This window comes from Manacus candei, unplaced genomic scaffold (genome assembly GCF_025592945.1).
Source record: "Manacus candei isolate 608988 ecotype Guabito, Panama unplaced genomic scaffold, ASM2559294v1 h1tg000045l, whole genome shotgun sequence".
NCBI lineage: Eukaryota > Metazoa > Chordata > Aves > Passeriformes > Pipridae > Manacus > Manacus candei.
Window position 1 is genome coordinate 8530161 of NW_026138093.1, and position 16644 is coordinate 8546804.

General features: G+C 51.0%; 1 pseudogene; it reads right to left on the minus strand.

Annotated features, from left to right (window-relative positions):
- Positions 1–1106: 1106 nt before the first annotated feature.
- Positions 1107–8885, minus strand: LOC127475031 (protein piccolo-like; annotated as a pseudogene).
- Positions 8886–16644: the final 7759 nt, after the last annotated feature.

Sequence of the window (16644 nt, forward strand, 5' to 3'; positions counted from 1 at the left end):
GTACATATCTTAAGACAACAGATAATCTGGCATTGTTCCAGGTCCAAGAGGATTCCCAAGATCACAAACACTGAGATGTGAAGGGTGCTCACACAAAAAACAGCTTTCCCTGTTTTTTTCCACACGTAAAGCAAGTGTGGAAGGGGCACTTGGCCCCAGGCAAGAGGCTTTTACAGCTACTTTAGGCAGTCCAAAGTGGATCTGACTGGCAAATGGGATTATGCCCATGCTTTCAAGGAGGATTTGCAGAGTACACTGAGGGGAAACATTGAGGGCCATTTCTTCATCTGCTGAAGGGATGAGAAGAGGGGGGAGCAGGTGCTGTGGCCCCAGAGCTTCTCTCTGCTTTGAGGACAGTTCTGTGTTTTCCTCTGTCCATTGAATTCCCAACAAAGAAGGAAAAAGCTACAGGAACTCCAGTCTGGAGTGCTCAGGACATGTGGAAGCAGGGGAATTTTTCTTCCCAGCTGGGATTGAGAGTGCAATTTCACACTCCTTTGGAGAGCATTGACTAAGACATCCCATTTCTGCCCAGGGATCTCCCAGGGGGAACTCAATCCAGGCTCTGGGCAGGTCCCTGCAGGGGCAGCAGCTTCCTCTGCACATTTGAGGGGATAAAGCTGCTCTAACCCTGCACTCCAACTACTCCACAGCAATTTAGGACCTCTGAGGACAGTTCCCCACTGTTTCCACCCCAGCAGAGACCTGAACACATCCCGTGGGCACTGTGTGACCACCCCTGGCATTAACACCCTGCAGGAATGAAGACACTGACTGTAAAGACACTTGTCTACCTGGAAACCTCAACTTTCTTTGCTACTATACAGCAATAACATTTTCTATTCATATTGCAGCTACAGACTTAACAAATAGAATTGCATATATTGTGCTTTAGAAATTAAAATGTGTTCCAAAGTCAGGCAATGCTAAACAATGAAAGTCTTGAAACCCTTCCCCCCTCTTTCTGGTTTCAGAACCAGCCCACTTCCTCACTCTCTTCACAAAGGGAGAAACTCTCTCTCTCCACCTCTGAAACAAAAATTCCCTCCCCAAAAGTGATCAGAAAGAGTCTACCTAGGCACTACTGCAAATGGAAGTTGTCTAATAACCATTCCTTCTAACTCAGGAAGGGGAGGAGGTGAAGAAAGTCACAACAAATGTTTGGATTCCTTCCTCTTTGACGTCTTCTCTTCCCTATCTGATGCTCTGGGACATGTGCAGGGGGGTCAGCATCTCTTCAAAGATGGCTCCTTTCACATCAGAGCCCCTCAAATTGGCTTCCTGGAGGTCACAACCTGATAGGTCACAATTGGGAAGGGGAAAGGAAAAAGAAGTGTCAATGGAATCCACCCAGAACTCTGTTCAAAGCTTTACTTGAAGTCCATTTACCTGAACTCCATTGGAGTCTGAAGCTGGAGAGGTCAGCCAAAAGCCAGCAATCCCCCCAATTACCAGCTGACCATAGGAGAGAAAGGAATAGGATGGAAAATGAATCCCAGCTCACTTCCAAATCAGTTCCTGCCAACGTTGCTCCCCTGAGGTTTCAGTTCTTTAGTTTGGCGTTTCTCAGCGTTGCAACTCGGAGGTTCATTCCTGTCATCTGACTGCCCTCCATGGCCACTCCTTTCAGGCTGGCACCTGGAACACACACAGAAAGGAGTTCTGTGAGGAAAACCAGTCAGAAACACAGCAGCTGCACACTGGTGCTGCCTCAGAGCTGTGTGAATTGGAGGAGGACAAGGGGATTTGGGGCTGAGATGGTCACAGACTCAGTGCAGCCCTTGTGGGCCCTTATCAGGGTTGGACAAACCACAGCTGGACCTTTTCTGGGCCATAGAAATAGAGAATATATTTCAGGACTCGATGTTTTACACCGCTCTGTTTGTTCCAGCTCCTCTCTGTTAACACAGGCCCAGCCCTCCCAAGCTGCAGCAGCTCTTCCATCCAGCACAGAGCCTGACAGGTCAGCCCTCTCCAGGCTGGCACAGCACAGGTTGGCACGGGCCAGGTTGCAGAGGCTCAGATTGACCACCTTGAAGTTGATGCAGCAAAGATCCAGGTGGGAAAGATCCGCTCCACTGAAACTGAGACCCTGGAAATCCCAAGGAATAAACCCCCCAAAAAGGTTACACAGGGGAAGGGGTAGGTCTGGACACAAAGTTATCATCATTGTGTAGATAGGTGTGCATTAATATTTACAGTGTGTAAATATCTATGTCTAAATATATGGATAGAAATGTATTAAAATATATCCTGTCTATAAATATAGACAGATACAAGATAGATACAGACACACACAGGTCCTGGCAGGAGCTGAAGACACCCCACCAGGGAAGGGGGCTTATAAAAAGGAGGGAGAGGAACTTTTGATATGGGCCTGGAGGGACAGGACAAGGGGCAATGGTTTTTAAACTGAAAGAGAGCAGGGTTAGATGGGAGACTGGGAAGAAATCCTTCCCTGTGAGGGTGGGGACGGGCAGGGATGGAATTCCCAGAGAAGCTGTGGCTGCCCCTGGATCCCTGCAAGTGTCCAAGGACAGCTTGGATCAACCTGCTCTAGTGGAAGGTGTCCCTGCTCATGGCAGGGGGTGGAATGAGAAGACCTTTAAGGTCCCTTCCAACCCAAACCAGTCCATGATTCTATACAGACAAATACACACAAGACCATTTATTTTACTGCTTCAGACCAATGAAATCTAAATACAAAGCTCTCCAAAATTGTCCTTGGTTCATTTTATACTTAATCAAATGTAAGGGGGGTACTTTTGAATTAGATGATCAATGGAGCATAGAGGCGTGAGAAAGGAATCATATTAGGATGTGAAACCAGCCAGAGTATGGTACAATGTAACTTCATGGCACAAGCGAATTGGAAGGTCCATTGTGCTTTTTAGCAAGTCAGCCTGATATCCCCTATTATCAGAGCTGAGTTCTTCCTTGGTTTTGCTACATATTGCAAGATAGATACATCTACCCTTGAAACACAATGGTAGAGGTCATACATAGGGGTGAGAAAGATGATGATGGGAGGAAGATTCTGTGGGCAGGGGTCGCTGGCCCCTTGCCCTACAGCAGGGCATGCACAGACTGTTGCTATCAGGTGATGAACAGGCGGGGTTTGGCTGCCACTCAGGCATCACCTTATACTGGGTACTGGCCCTACGTGGTGTAATGTGGAGCTGATAAAATGGGGTGTCAGGACTGCTGGGGTGAGCGATCCTCATCCTGCCATGGAGACTGTGTTGTTCCATGGGGACGCCCGCTAAGCACGGGCACCGACCAGCTGCTGCAGATCCTGGCAGCCCTGGCCTGTCTGTGTGGGTAAGCACAGTTTATTGATAGGAAGCAACTGAGAGAACAAACTTTTTAATATCCTTTTAGTGTTCCTTTAATTCCCCTTTTATGTTTATGGTATTTTTCCTTTAGTTTCCCTTTTTACTAACCAATATCGTGTTATCCATAATATTGTGTTAAGATCCTTTTTTGGTATCCCTTTTCACTAGTTAATACTGTATTAAATGCTGTTCGTAGTATTTGTTTTAATGCTACTCGATAAGATAGTTATTTTGTATCCTTTTGTTTTAGTTTTTAATTCCTCTTGCTAAGTTTATTATTATTATTCTCACTGTAATAAAAGATATTTTGTGTGTTTGAGTATTTCTAGCACTTGGCTTTATTCCGGACATGTATCCAAACGAACTGCTACATAAGGTTGGAATGTGCCATATCACTCAACAAACAACCCCACAGTATCCTAACAAACCCTAATGGGATGCAGGATCCAGCTCAGTGTAACTGCATGACCCTTATAGACCTTTTGCACAGGAGAGCAACAACTCACATGCCTCACATGCACTCCCCAGCCCACCCCAAATGTACAGGGGTGGCTTCACTGTACCCACAGCATTCTCTTGATCTGGTTCCACGGAGATGAGGGTGTGATCTCTGAACTGCAGTCTGATTTTGCTGTCTATTTTTGGCAATTTCCCACCTAAGAAAAATAAATCCTCCTTCGAAAGGAAGAAAACCAGACAAACGGTTAAACTGAGCCCCCCTGTGCTCTCCCCACTCTCTCAAGGCTGGACTGTTTGTTAAGCTATGTTTCAACACCCACATGTCCTCAAACTTGTTGTGGAGGGGGCAAGGAGAAAGAGATTTTTTAATTGTCTCCCCTTTCCTGTCTGCAAATAACTATAATAAATAGCAAGCTAGAGCCCAGGGAAAACTGCAACCAGTTAAATGCTCTCGGGATACAGTTTATCACAGCTGCCAGTTCCAGTCTAGGATAATCTTTATTCCACTCTAAGGGAGTGTCATCTCTCCCACTAGACACGGGGAGCAAACACACGTGGGGCCTCACGGCACATGAAGCTGATGCTGGACTGTGATCTGGCAGAGTTCAGGCACACGGTGTGACTCTTGGGGTCGGTGCTGTACCGGGCAAAGGCTTGGACTCGACGCTCCTCGTGGGTCCCTTCCACCTCAGCCTGTTCTGTGACGGTGCGATGAGTTCCCTCTCTTCCAACACTTTTGTTCTTTTTAGGGCTCCTCGCTGCCCGGGCCCGAAGCCCGCCTCCCGCGCGCCTGCTTCCCTGCCCGTTTTGGCGGCCGCAGCCGGGCGCTGAGTGCCCGCTCCCCGGGCGGGCCCGGCCGCTGCTCCAGGAGTGGGGGGGCAGCGCCGGCGCCTCGAGGATTCCCGGGATTCCCTGGCCGGTTTCCAGGCAACGCTCCCCGCGCGCTCCTCGCTCCAGGGCCGAAGGTGCGCAGCCAATGGGAGGCGGCGGAGTGGGCGGGGCGAGGCGGGGCTTGGGCGGGGCGGGGGCGGGGCCGAGAGGGGCGGTTGGTGGGGTTTGGGTGGGAGCGGGCGGGGCGGGGCCGGGAGCGGGAGCGCTGCCGCTGAGCGGCCCCCGGGCAGAGACCCCGGGCAGCGGCCCCAAGACCCCCGGCGAGTGGTCCCCGGTGCGCGGCCCCGGGGGAGGGACCCCCCGTGCGCGGCCCCCGGTGAGCGACCCCCGGTGAGCGACCCCCAGTAAGTGACACCCGGTGAGCGACTCGCAGGGAAGAAGCCCCGGTAAGTGACCCCTGCGGAGGGACCCCCGGTGAATGACCCGCGGTGAACAACGCCTGGCAAGTGACCCCCGGGGAGGGAACCCCGGGGAGGGACCCCCGGTGAATGACCCGAGGTGAACAACCCCTGGCAAGTGACCCCGGAGAGGGAGCCCCGGTAAGTCACCCCTGAGGAGGGACCCCCGGGCAGTGAGCCTCGGGGACAGTCCCCCGCTGCGCGGCCCCCGGGGGTGTCGGACCGGGGCTGGGCGCGTTCCTTCCCCGTGCAGAGCCGAGCGGGGCCGGAGCGGAGCCGGCCGGGGGGGCAGAGGGGAGCCCTGAGCCGCCTTCTGCCGAGGGGGCTGCTGGAAAGGAGCCTGCGCTGGGAGGAGTGGGGGACGTGGCCCGAGTCTGAGGCAGGGGAGCTTCAGGTCAGCTCCTGGGGAAAGGTTTCTCGCTGTGTTTTTCGGGGGGGCTCGGGGACTGCAATGGGTTGCCCAGGCGGAGCCAGCACCCCGGCAGGTGTTTCAGAGGCGCCTGCATCTGGCCATGGCTGACACGCTTTAGTGGTTTGGGGGTTGCTGGGGCAGTGCTGGGCTGACAGTTGGACTTGATGGAATCATGGAACAACGTGCTGAGTTGGGAGGGTCCCACCGGCACCGTGGAGTCCAGCTCCTGAGTTTTAGGCACCACTAAAGGAACTGAATCTGGATCGAGCTGTTTGGCTCCAAAAACTCTTCTGCCCCTAGTCTACACTGCCAAGTGAAACAAAACAGACCGTGCAAAATAGAGGCCTGTGTTCCCCCCAAAGGGAAGGCAGGCAGTTACAAACCGGGACAATAAAGCAAAGCTCAGAGCTTACATTCATGGTCCCCACAGTTGTATGACACATCAAACCAGTCCGCTGTTACCCATGTAGAACTGTCATCAGGAACCCCAAACTTTCTTGTGTGTATTTGTATAGATATGTATATATACACATACCAATGTATACATACGTATTTGTGTGTATCTCTGTAAGATTCTGTATCTTTGGATGTGATATTGGCATGCTGTTGTTGTGTGGCAACAAGTGGACTTAAAAGGTTACAAGACTTTAGGAGATCGCATTTCTGCTTGTGGGTTCTGTTTTTTAAAGAAGGTAACAAGAAAAGAACTCTTTAGCCAAATATAAGTTAAGGGCTCCTCGCTGCCCGGGGCTCGAAGCCCGCCTCCCGCGCGCCTGCTTCCCTGGCCGTTTTGGCGGCCGCAGCCGGGCGCTGAGTGCCCGCTCCCCGGGCGGGCCCGGCCGCTGCTCCAGGAGTGGGGGGGCAGCGCCGGCGCCTCGAGGATTCCCGGGATTCCCTGGCCGGTTTCCAGGCAACGCTCCCCGCGCGCTCCTCGCTCCAGGGCCGAAGGTGCGCAGCCAATGGGAGGCGGCAGAGTGGGCGGGGCGAGGCGGGGCTTGGGCGGGGCGGGGGCGGGGCCGAGAGGGGCGGTTGGTGGGGTTTGGGTGGGAGCGGGCGGGGCGGGGCCGGGAGCGGGAGCGCTGCCGCTGAGCGGCCCCCGGGCAGAGACCCCGGGCAGCGGCCCCGAGACCCCCGGCGAGTGGCCCCCGGTGCGCGGCCCCGGGGGAGGGACCCCCCGTGCGCGGCCCCCGGTGAGCGACACCCGGTGAGCGACCCCCAGTAAGTGACACCCGGTGAGCGACTCGCGGGGGAGAAGCCCCGGTAAGTGACCCCTGGGGTGGGACCCCCGGTGAATGACCCGCGGTGAACAACCCCTGGCAAGTGACCCCGGGGAGGGACCCCCGGTAAGTCACCCCCGAGGAGGGACCCCCGGGCAGTGAGCCCCGGGGACAGTCCCCCGGTGCGCGGCCCCCGGGGGTGTCGGACCGGGGCTGGGCGCGTTCCTTCCCCGTGCAGAGCCGAGCGGGGCCGTGGCGGGAGCGGGGCCGGAGCGGAGCCGGCCGGGGGGGCAGAGGGGAGCCCTGAGCCGCCTTCTGCCGAGGGGGCTGCTGGAAAGGAGCCTGCGCTGGGAGGAGCGGGGGACGTGGCCCGAGGCTGAGGCAGGGGAGCTTCAGGTCAGCTCCTGGACAAAGGTTTCTCGCTGTGTTTTTCGGGGGGGCTCGGGCACTGCCATGGGTTGCCCAGGCGGAGCCAGCACCCCGGCAGGTGTTTCAGAGGCGCCGGCATCTGGCCATGGCTGACACGCTTTAGTGGTTTGGGGGTTGCTGGGGCAGTGCTGGGCTGACAGATGGACTTGATGGAATCATGGAACGTGCTGAGTTGGGAGGGTCCCACCGGCACCGTGGAGTCCAGCTCCTGAGTTTTAGGCACCACTAAAGGAACTGAATCTGGATCGAGCTGTTTGGCTCCAAAAACTCTTCTGCCCCTAGTCTACACTGCCAAGTGAAACAAAACAGACTGTGCAAAATAGAGGCCTGTGTTCCCCCGCAAGGGAAGGCAGGCAGTTACAAACCGGGAGAATAAAGTAAAGCTCAGAGCTTACATTCATGGTCCCCACAGTTGTATGACTCATCAAACCAGTCCTCTGTTCATTACCCGTGTAGAACTCTCATCAGGAACCCCAGACTTTCTTGTGTGTATTTGTATAGATATGTATAGATATGTATAGGTAGATAGATATGCATACATAGATATGTATAGGTCTATATTTGTGTGTATCTCAGTAAGATTCTGTATCTTTGGATGTGATATTGGCATGCTGTTGTTGTGTGGCAACAAGTGGACTTAAAAGGTTGCAACACTTTAGGAGATCACCTTTCTGCTTATGGGTCCTATTTTTTAAAGAAGGTAACAAGAAAAGAACTCTTTAGCCAAATATAACTTAAGACATTAATCAGAGCAAATGTATTGACTTTTATTTCCAATTGTACAACAAGTCATTCAACTATTTGCATACTCCAAAGCTGGGTTGGAAACTTCTCCCTCAGAAATAAGAAAAACTGTTTTCCAAGGCTGTTACTGACAGCCATGGCAGAGTTTCCAATAGCAACTCCCCATTCTTGAAATGCAAAGCCTGAAAAATGAAACAAACGTTAACCTGGAATTCTTGTTGCCAGCACTGATCTGGACAGAAGTTAGAGAGTGGAGCAAAGCTAGCACCACAAACAACCTTGGGCTCTGCATTCGTTAGTCATGGCAACAAAGTTTTGCTTTTCAACCCATCTACTAAGGAAACCTTGCCAGAAGTGTGAGCTTATAACACTACTTTTCTTAAGAAGTGAGGAGGCCTTAATCCAGTGTACACAGATGAGACCCTGAAATAGGAGAGAGGCCAGTTGCTGATGATCAGTGCAGATGAGGAATCAGCTCTGCTGAGTAGGCTTCAAGCTTTGTGATTTTTACAAGTGGACTATTTCAAATCTGTTGTAGAAGAAACAGTCTTTTCTGTTTGATCAACTTTCCACTTTCAGAATACTGGAGTTTATCCCTAAAATTCAGCCTGTAGTTTCAAAAGATAAAAATCCTTCGAGGAAACCTTTCAGCCTCAGTAGCCAATTGCAATGTGCCCAGGGAAGTTCAGCAACAGCACCATTGATTAAATGAACTGTTCTGGACCAGCCATCCCAGAGAGATTGAGCTCCAGTGCCAAACCCCATAGAGTGCCAAGTGCCATAAGAGCTGATTTGTGGCTTTGCTGAGATTCTCTCTGGTTTCACTGGGTGTAGCTGGCACATCTGGAGCAAAGGGTGTGGGCAAAAGTACATCCTTAGAAGGGTCCAGTACAAATCATGTCACAAGATTATCAATTTCTCTAATTGAGGAAGGCAATTAGATACAGAACTGAATTTTTCTACCTCCTCTTTCCACACTGCTGCTGAATTCCTTCAACATGCCCTGTGAGCAGTCCCAGAGCTCTGTGCTTCACACCATAAGGGACTTGCTTAACAGGGAACAAACACCTCAGAGACAAAAGGTGCCACCACAGAAAGGTCTTGGTGCCCAACAAGTGCCCAGGCTGCCCCAACAACTGCGCCTCAAAACTAAAGCTTCCAGACTTTTTTTTCCAGGTGGAAAGAGCTCCCGATTCCCTTTTTTCAGCCCTGCTCTGCAATGGCCGGTCCCACCTTTTAAAAAATTGAATCCAAATGAAGATTCCTGCCAGACAAAAGGTGCCATCACAGAAAGGTCTTCCTGCCCAAGAAGTGCCCAGGCTACCCCAAAAACTGCACCTCAAAACAAAAGCTTCCAGACTTGTTTTCCTTAGAGAAAGAGCTGCTGTTCCCTTTTTTCAACCCGGCTCTGCAATGGCCGGTCCCACCTCCTGAAAAATTGAATCCAGACGAAGATTCTTCCCAGAAAAATGGTGCCACCACAGAAAACTCCTCCTCCCCAAGAAGTACCCAGGCTGCCCCAACTACACCTGAAGCCAAAGGATCAAGACTTTTTTTCCTGGTGGAAAGAGCTGGTGTTCCGTTTTTTCAGCCCTGCACTAAAATGGCTGGTCCTACCTCCTGGAAAATTTAATGTAAAAGAACATTCCTGCCAGACAAAAGGTGCCACTACAAAAAACTCTTCCTGTCCATGAAGTGCCAAGACTGCTCCAACAACTGCACCTCAAAACAAAAGCTTCTAGACTTTTTTTCCTGGTAGAAAGAGCTGCTGTTGCCTTTTTTCAGCCCTGCGCTCCAATGGCCCGTCCGACCTCCTGGAAAATTCAATGTAAATGAAGATTCCTGCCAGACAAAAGGTACCACCACAGAAAGGTCTTCCTGCCCAAGAAGTGCCCAGACTGCCCCAACAACTGCACCTCAAATCCACAGCTTCCAGCCTTTTTTTCCTGATGGAAAGAGCTGCTGTTCCCTTTTTTCAGGCCTGCGCTGCAATGGCCGGTCCCACCTCCTGAAAAATGGAATCCAACTGAAGATTCCTGCCAGACAAAAGGTACCACCACAGAAAACTCTTTGTTCCCCAAGAAGTGCCCAGGCTGCCCCACCGACTACACTTCAAAGCCAAATGATCCAGACTTTTTTCCCTGTGGAAAGAGCTGCTGTTCCATTTTTTCGGCCCTGCAATGCAATGGCTTCTCCCACCTCCTGAAAAATTTACTCCAAATTAAGATTTGCGCCAGACAAAATGTGCCACCACAGAAAACTCTTGCTGCCCAAGAGGTGCCCAGGCTGCCCAACAACTGCACCTGAAGCCAAAGCTTTCAGACTTTTTTCCTGGAGGAAAGAGCTGCTGTTCCCTTTTTTCAGGTCTGCGCTGCAATGGCCGGTCCCACCTCTTGGAAAACATAATGTAAATGAACATTCGTGCCAGACAAAAGGTGCCACCCCAGAAAGCTCTTTGATGCCCAAGAAGTCTTCAGGCTACCCAAACAACTGCACCTCAAAGCCAAAGGTTCTAGACCTTTTTTCCTGGTGGAAAGAGCTGCTGTTCCCTTTTTTCTGCCCTGCGCTGCAATGGCCGGTCCCACCTTTTAAAAATATCTATCCAAATGAAGATTCCTGCCAGACAAAAGGTGCCACCACAGAAAGGTCTTCCTGCCCAAAAAGTGCCCAGGCTGCCCCAACATCTGCACCAGAAACCAAAGCTTCCAGACTTTTTTTCCTGGTGGAAAGAGCTGCTCTTCCCTTTTTTTCAGGCCTGCGCTGAAAGGGCTTGTCCCACGTTTTAAAAAACTGAATCCAACTGAAGATTCCTGCCAGACAAAAGGTGGCACCACAGAAAGCTATTTGATGCCCAAGAACTCCCCAACCTGCCCAACAACTGCACCTCAAAGCCAAAGCTTCCAGACTTTTTTTCCTGGTGGAAAGAGCTGCTGTTCCCTTTTTTCAGCCGAGCGCTGCAATGACCGGTCCCACCTCCTGGAAAATTTACTCCAGCTGAAGATTCCTGCAAGACACAAGGTACCACCACAGAAAACTCTTGCTGCCCAAGAAGTGCCCAGGCTGCCCAACAACTGCACCTGAAGCCAAAGCTTCCAGACTTTTTTCCTGGAGGAAAGAGCTGCTCTTCCCTTTTTTCAAACCTGCGCTGCAATGGCTGGTCCCACCTTTTAAAAATATCTATCCAACTGAAGATTCCTGCCAGACAAAAGGTGCCACCACAGAAAGCTATTTGATGCCCAAGAACTCCCCAGGCTGCCCCATAAACTGCACCTCAAAGCCAAAGGATCCAGACTTTTTTTCCTGGTGGGAAAGAGCTGCTGTTCCCATTTTTCAAGCCTGCGCTGAAAGGGCTTGTCCCACCTTTTAAAAAACTGAATCCAGCTGAAGATTCCTGCCAGACAAAACGTGCCACCACAGAAAACTCTTGCTGCCCAAGAGGTGCCCAGGCTGCCCAACAACTGCACCTGAAGCCAAAGCTTTCAGACTTTTTTCCTGGAGGAAAGAGCTGCTGTTCCCTTTTTTCAGGTCTGCGCTGCAATGGCCGGTCCCACCTCTTGGAAAACATAATGTAAATGAACATTCGTGCCAGACAAAAGGTGCCACCACAGAAAGCTCTTTGATGCCCAAGAAGTCTTCAGGCTACCCAAACAACTGCACCTCAAAGCCAAAGGTTCTAGACTTTTTTTCCTGGTGGAAAGAGCTGCTGTTCCCTTTTTTCAGGCCTGCACTGCAATGGCTGGTCCCACCTTTTAAAAATATCTATCCAAATGAAGATTCCTGCCTGACAAAAGGTGCCACCACAGGAAGCTCTTTACTGCCCAAGAAGTGCTCAGACTGCCCCACAAACTGCACCTCAAAGCCAAAGGATCCAGACTTTTTTTCCTGGTGGGAAAGAGCTGCTCTTCCCTTTTTTCAGGCCTGCGCTGAAAGGGCTTGTCCCACCTTTTAAAAAACTGAATCCAACTGAAAATTCCTGCCAGACAAAAGGTGCCACCACAGAAAGCTATGTGATGCCCAAGAACTCCCCAGCCTGCCCAACAACTGCACCTCAAAGCCAAAGCTTCCAGACTTTTTTTTCTTGGTAGAAAGAGCTGCTGTTCCCTTTTTTCAGGTCTGCGCTGCAATGGCCGGTCCCACCTCCTGGAAAACATAAGGTAAATGAACATTCGTGCCAGACAAAAGGTGCCACCCCAGAAAGCTCTTTGATGCCCAAGAAGTCTTCAGGCTACCCAAACAACTGCACCTCAAAGCCAAAGGTTCTAGACCTTTTTTCCTGGTGGAAAGAGCTGCTGTTCCCTTTTTTCTGCCCTGCGCTGCAATGGCCGGTCCCACCTTTTAAAAATATCTATCCAAATGAAGATTCCTGCCAGACAAAAGGTGCCACCACAGAAAGGTCTTCCTGCCCAAGAAGAGCCCAGGCTGCCCAACAACTGCACCAGAAGCCAAAGCTTCCAGACTTTTTTTCCTGGTGGGAAAGAGCTGCTGTTCCCTTTTTTCAAGCCTGCGCTGAAAGGGCTTGTCCCACCTTTTAAAAAACTGAATCCAGCTGAAGATTCCTGCCAGACAAAACGTGCCACAACAGAAAACTCTTGCTGCCCAAGAAGTGCCCAGGCTGCCCAACAACTGCACCAGAAGCCAAAGCTTCCAGACTTTTTTCCCTGTGGAAAGAGCTGCTGTTCCCTTTTTTCAGCCCTGCTCTGCAATGGCCGGTCCCACCTTTTGAAAAATTGAATCCAACTGAAGATTCCTGCCAGACAAAAGGTGCCACCACAGAAAGTCCTTCCTGCCCAAGAAGTGTCCAGGCTACCCAACAACTGCACCTGAAGCCAAAGGATCCAGACTTTTTTCCCTGGAGGAAAGAGCTGCTGTTCCCTTTTTTCAGGTCTGCGCTGCAATGGCCGGTCCCACCTCCTGGAAAACATAATGTAAATGAACATTCGTGCCAGACAAAAGGTGCCACCACAGAAAGCTCTTTGATGCCCAAGAAGTCTACAGGCTACCCAAACAACTGCACCTCAAAGCCAAAGGTTCTAGACTTTTTTTCCTGGTGGAAAGAGCTGCTGTTCCCTTTTTTCTGCTCTGCGCTGCAATGGCCGGTCCCACCTTTTAAAAATATCTATCCAAATGAAGATTCCTGCCAGACAAAAGGTGCCACCACAGAAAGGTCTTCCTGCCCAAGAAGTGCCCAGGCTGCCCCAACATCTGCACCAGAAACCAAAGCTTCCAGACTTTTTTTCCTGGTGGAAAGAGCTGCTCTTCCCTTTTTTCAGCCCAGCGCTGCAATGGCTGGTCTCAACTCCTGAAAAATTGAATCCAAATGAAGATTCCTGCCAGACAAAAGGTGCCACCAGAGAAAGGTCTTCCTGCCCAAGAAGAGCCCAGGCTGCCCAACAACTGCACCAGAAGCCAAAGCTTCCAGACTTTTTTTCCTGGTGGGAAAGAGCTGCTCTTCCCTTTTTTCAGGCCTGCGCTGCAATGGCTGGTCCCACCTTTTAAAAATATCTATCCAAATGAAGATTCCTGCCTGACAAAAGGTGCCACCGCAGGAAGCTCTTTACTGCCCAAGAAGTGCTCAGGCTGCCCCACAAACTGCACCTCAAAGCCAAAGGATCCAGACTTTTCTTCCTGGTGGGAAAGAGCTGCTCTTCCCTTTTCTCAGGCCTGCGCTGAAAGGGCTTGTCCCACGTTTTAAAAAACTGAATCCAACTGAAGATTCCTGCCAGACAAAAGGTGCCACCACAGAAAGCTATTTGATGCCCAAGAACTCCCCAGCCTGCCCAACAACTGCACCTCAAAGCCAAAGCTTCCAGACTTTTTTTCCTGGTAGAAAGAGCTGCTGTTCCCTTTTTTCAGCCCAGCGCTGCAATGACCGGTCCCACCTCCTGGAAAATTTACTCCAGCTGAAGATTCCTGCAAGACACAAGGTGCCACCACAGAAAACTCTTGCTGCCCAAGAAGTGCCCAGGCTGCCCAACAACTGCACCTGAAGCCAAAGCTTCCAGACTTTTTTCCTGGAGGAAAGAGCTGCTATTCCCTTTTTTCAGGTCTGCGCTGCAATGGCCGGTCCCACCTCCTGGAAAACATAATGTAAATGAACATTCGTGCCAGACAAAAGGTGCCACCCCAGAAAGCTCTTTGATGCCCAAGAAGTCTTCAGGCTACCCAAACAACTGCACCTCAAAGCCAAAGGTTCTAGACTTTTTTCCCTGGTGGAAAGAGCTGCTGTTCCCTTTTTTCTGCCCAGCGCTGCAATGGCCGGTCCTTCCTCCTGGAAAATTGAATCCAAATGAAGATTCCTGCCAGACAAAAGGTGCCACCACAGAAAGGTCTTCCTGCCCAAGAAGTGCCCAGGCTGCCCCAACATCTGCACCAGAAACCAAAGCTTCCAGACTTTTTTTCCTGGTAGAAAGAGCTGCTCTTCCCTTTTTTCAAACCTGCGCTGCAATGGCTGGTCCCAACTCCTGAAAAATTGAATCCAAATGAAGCTTCCTGCCAGACAAAAGGTGCCACCAGAGAAAGGTCTTCCTGCCCATGAAGAGCCCAGGCTGCCCAACAACTGCACCTGAAGCCAAAGCTTCCAGACTTTTTTCCTGGAGGAAAGAGCTGCTGTTCCCTTTTTTCAAACCTGCGCTGCAATGGCTGGTCCCACCTTTTAAAAATATCTATCCAACTGAAGATTCCTGCCAGACAAAAGGTGCCACCACAGAAAGCTATTTGATACCAAGGAACTCCCCAGGCTGCCCCATAAACTGCACCTCAAAGCCAAAGGATCCAGACTTTTTTTCCTGGTGGGAAAGAGCTGCTCTTCCCTTTTTTCAGGCCTGCGCTGAAAGGGCTTGTCCCACGTTTTAAAAAACTGAATCCAACTGAAGATTCCTGCCAGACAAAAGGTGCCACCACAGAAAACTCTTGCTGCCCAAGAAGTGCCCAGGCTGCCCAACAACTGCACCAGAAGCCAAAGCTTCCAGACTTTTTTCCCTGTGGAAAGAGCTGCTGTTCCCTTTTTTCAGCCCTGCTCTGCAATGGCCGGTCCCACCTTTTGAAAAATTGAATCCAACTGAAGATTCCTGCCAGACAAAAGGTGCCACCACAGAAAGTCCTTCCTGCCCAAGAAGTGTCCAGGCTACCCAACAACTGCACCTGAAGCCAAAGGATCCAGACTTTTTTCCCTGGAGGAAAGAGCTGCTGTTCCCTTTTTTCAGGTCTGCGCTGCAATGGCCGGTCCCACCTCCTGGAAAACATAATGTAAATGAACATTCGTGCCAGACAAAAGGTGCCACCCCAGAAAGCTCTTTGATGCCCAAGAAGTCTACAGGCTACCCAAACAACTGCACCTCAAAGCCAAAGGTTCTAGACTTTTTTTCCTGGTGGAAAGAGCTGCTGTTCCCTTTTTTCTGCTCTGCGCTGCAATGGCCGGTCCCACCTTTTAAAAATATCTATCCAAATGAAGATTCCTGCCAGACAAAAGGTGCCACCACAGAAAGGTCTTCCTGCCCAAGAAGTGCCCAGGCTGCCCCAACATCTGCACCAGAAACCAAAGCTTCCAGACTTTTTTTCCTGGTAGAAAGAGCTGCTCTTCCCTTTTTTCAGCCCAGCGCTGCAATGGCTGGTCCCAACTCCTGAAAAATTGAATCCAAATGAAGATTCCTGCCAGACAAAAGGTGCCACCAGAGAAAGGTCTTCCTGCCCAAGAAGAGCCCAGGCTGCCCAACAACTGCACCAGAAGCCAAAGCTTCCAGACTTTTTTTCCTGGTGGGAAAGAGCTGCTCTTCCCTTTTTTCAGGCCTGCGCTGCAATGGCTGGTCCCACCTTTTAAAAATATCTATCCAAATGAAGATTCCTGCCTGACAAAAGGTGCCACCGCAGGAAGCTCTTTACTGCCCAAGAAGTGCTCAGGCTGCCCCACAAACTGCACCTCAAAGCCAAAGGATCCAGACTTTTCTTCCTGGTGGGAAAGAGCTGCTCTTCCCTTTTCTCAGGCCTGCGCTGAAAGGGCTTGTCCCACGTTTTAAAAAACTGAATCCAACTGAAGATTCCTGCCAGACAAAAGGTGCCACCACAGAAAGCTATTTGATGCCCAAGAACTCCCCAGCCTGCCCAACAACTGCACCTCAAAGCCAAAGCTTCCAGACTTTTTTTCCTGGTAGAAAGAGCTGCTGTTCCCTTTTTTCAGCCCAGCGCTGCAATGACCGGTCCCACCTCCTGGAAAATTTACTCCAGCTGAAGATTCCTGCAAGACACAAGGTGCCACCACAGAAAACTCTTGCTGCCCAAGAAGTGCCCAGGCTGCCCAACAACTGCACCTGAAGCCAAAGCTTCCAGACTTTTTTCCTGGAGGAAAGAGCTGCTGTTCCCTTTTTTCAGGTCTGCGCTGCAATGGCCGGTCCCACCTCCTGGAAAACATAATGTAAATGAACATTCGTGCCAGACAAAAGGTGCCACCCCAGAAAGCTCTTTGATGCCCAAGAAGTCTTCAGGCTACCCAAACAACTGCACCTCAAAGCCAAAGGTTCTAGACTTTTTTTCCTGGTGGAAAGAGCTGCTGTTCCCTTTTTTCTGCCCAGCGCTGCAATGGCCGGTCCTTCCTCCTGGAAAATTGAATCCAAATGAAGATTCCTGCCAGACAAAAGGTGCCACCACAGAAAGGTCTTCCTGCCCAAGAAGTGCCCAGGCTGCCCCAACATCTGCACCAGAAACCAAAGCTTCCAGACTTTTTTTCCTGGTAGAAAGAGCTGCTCTTCCCTTTTTTCAAACCTGCG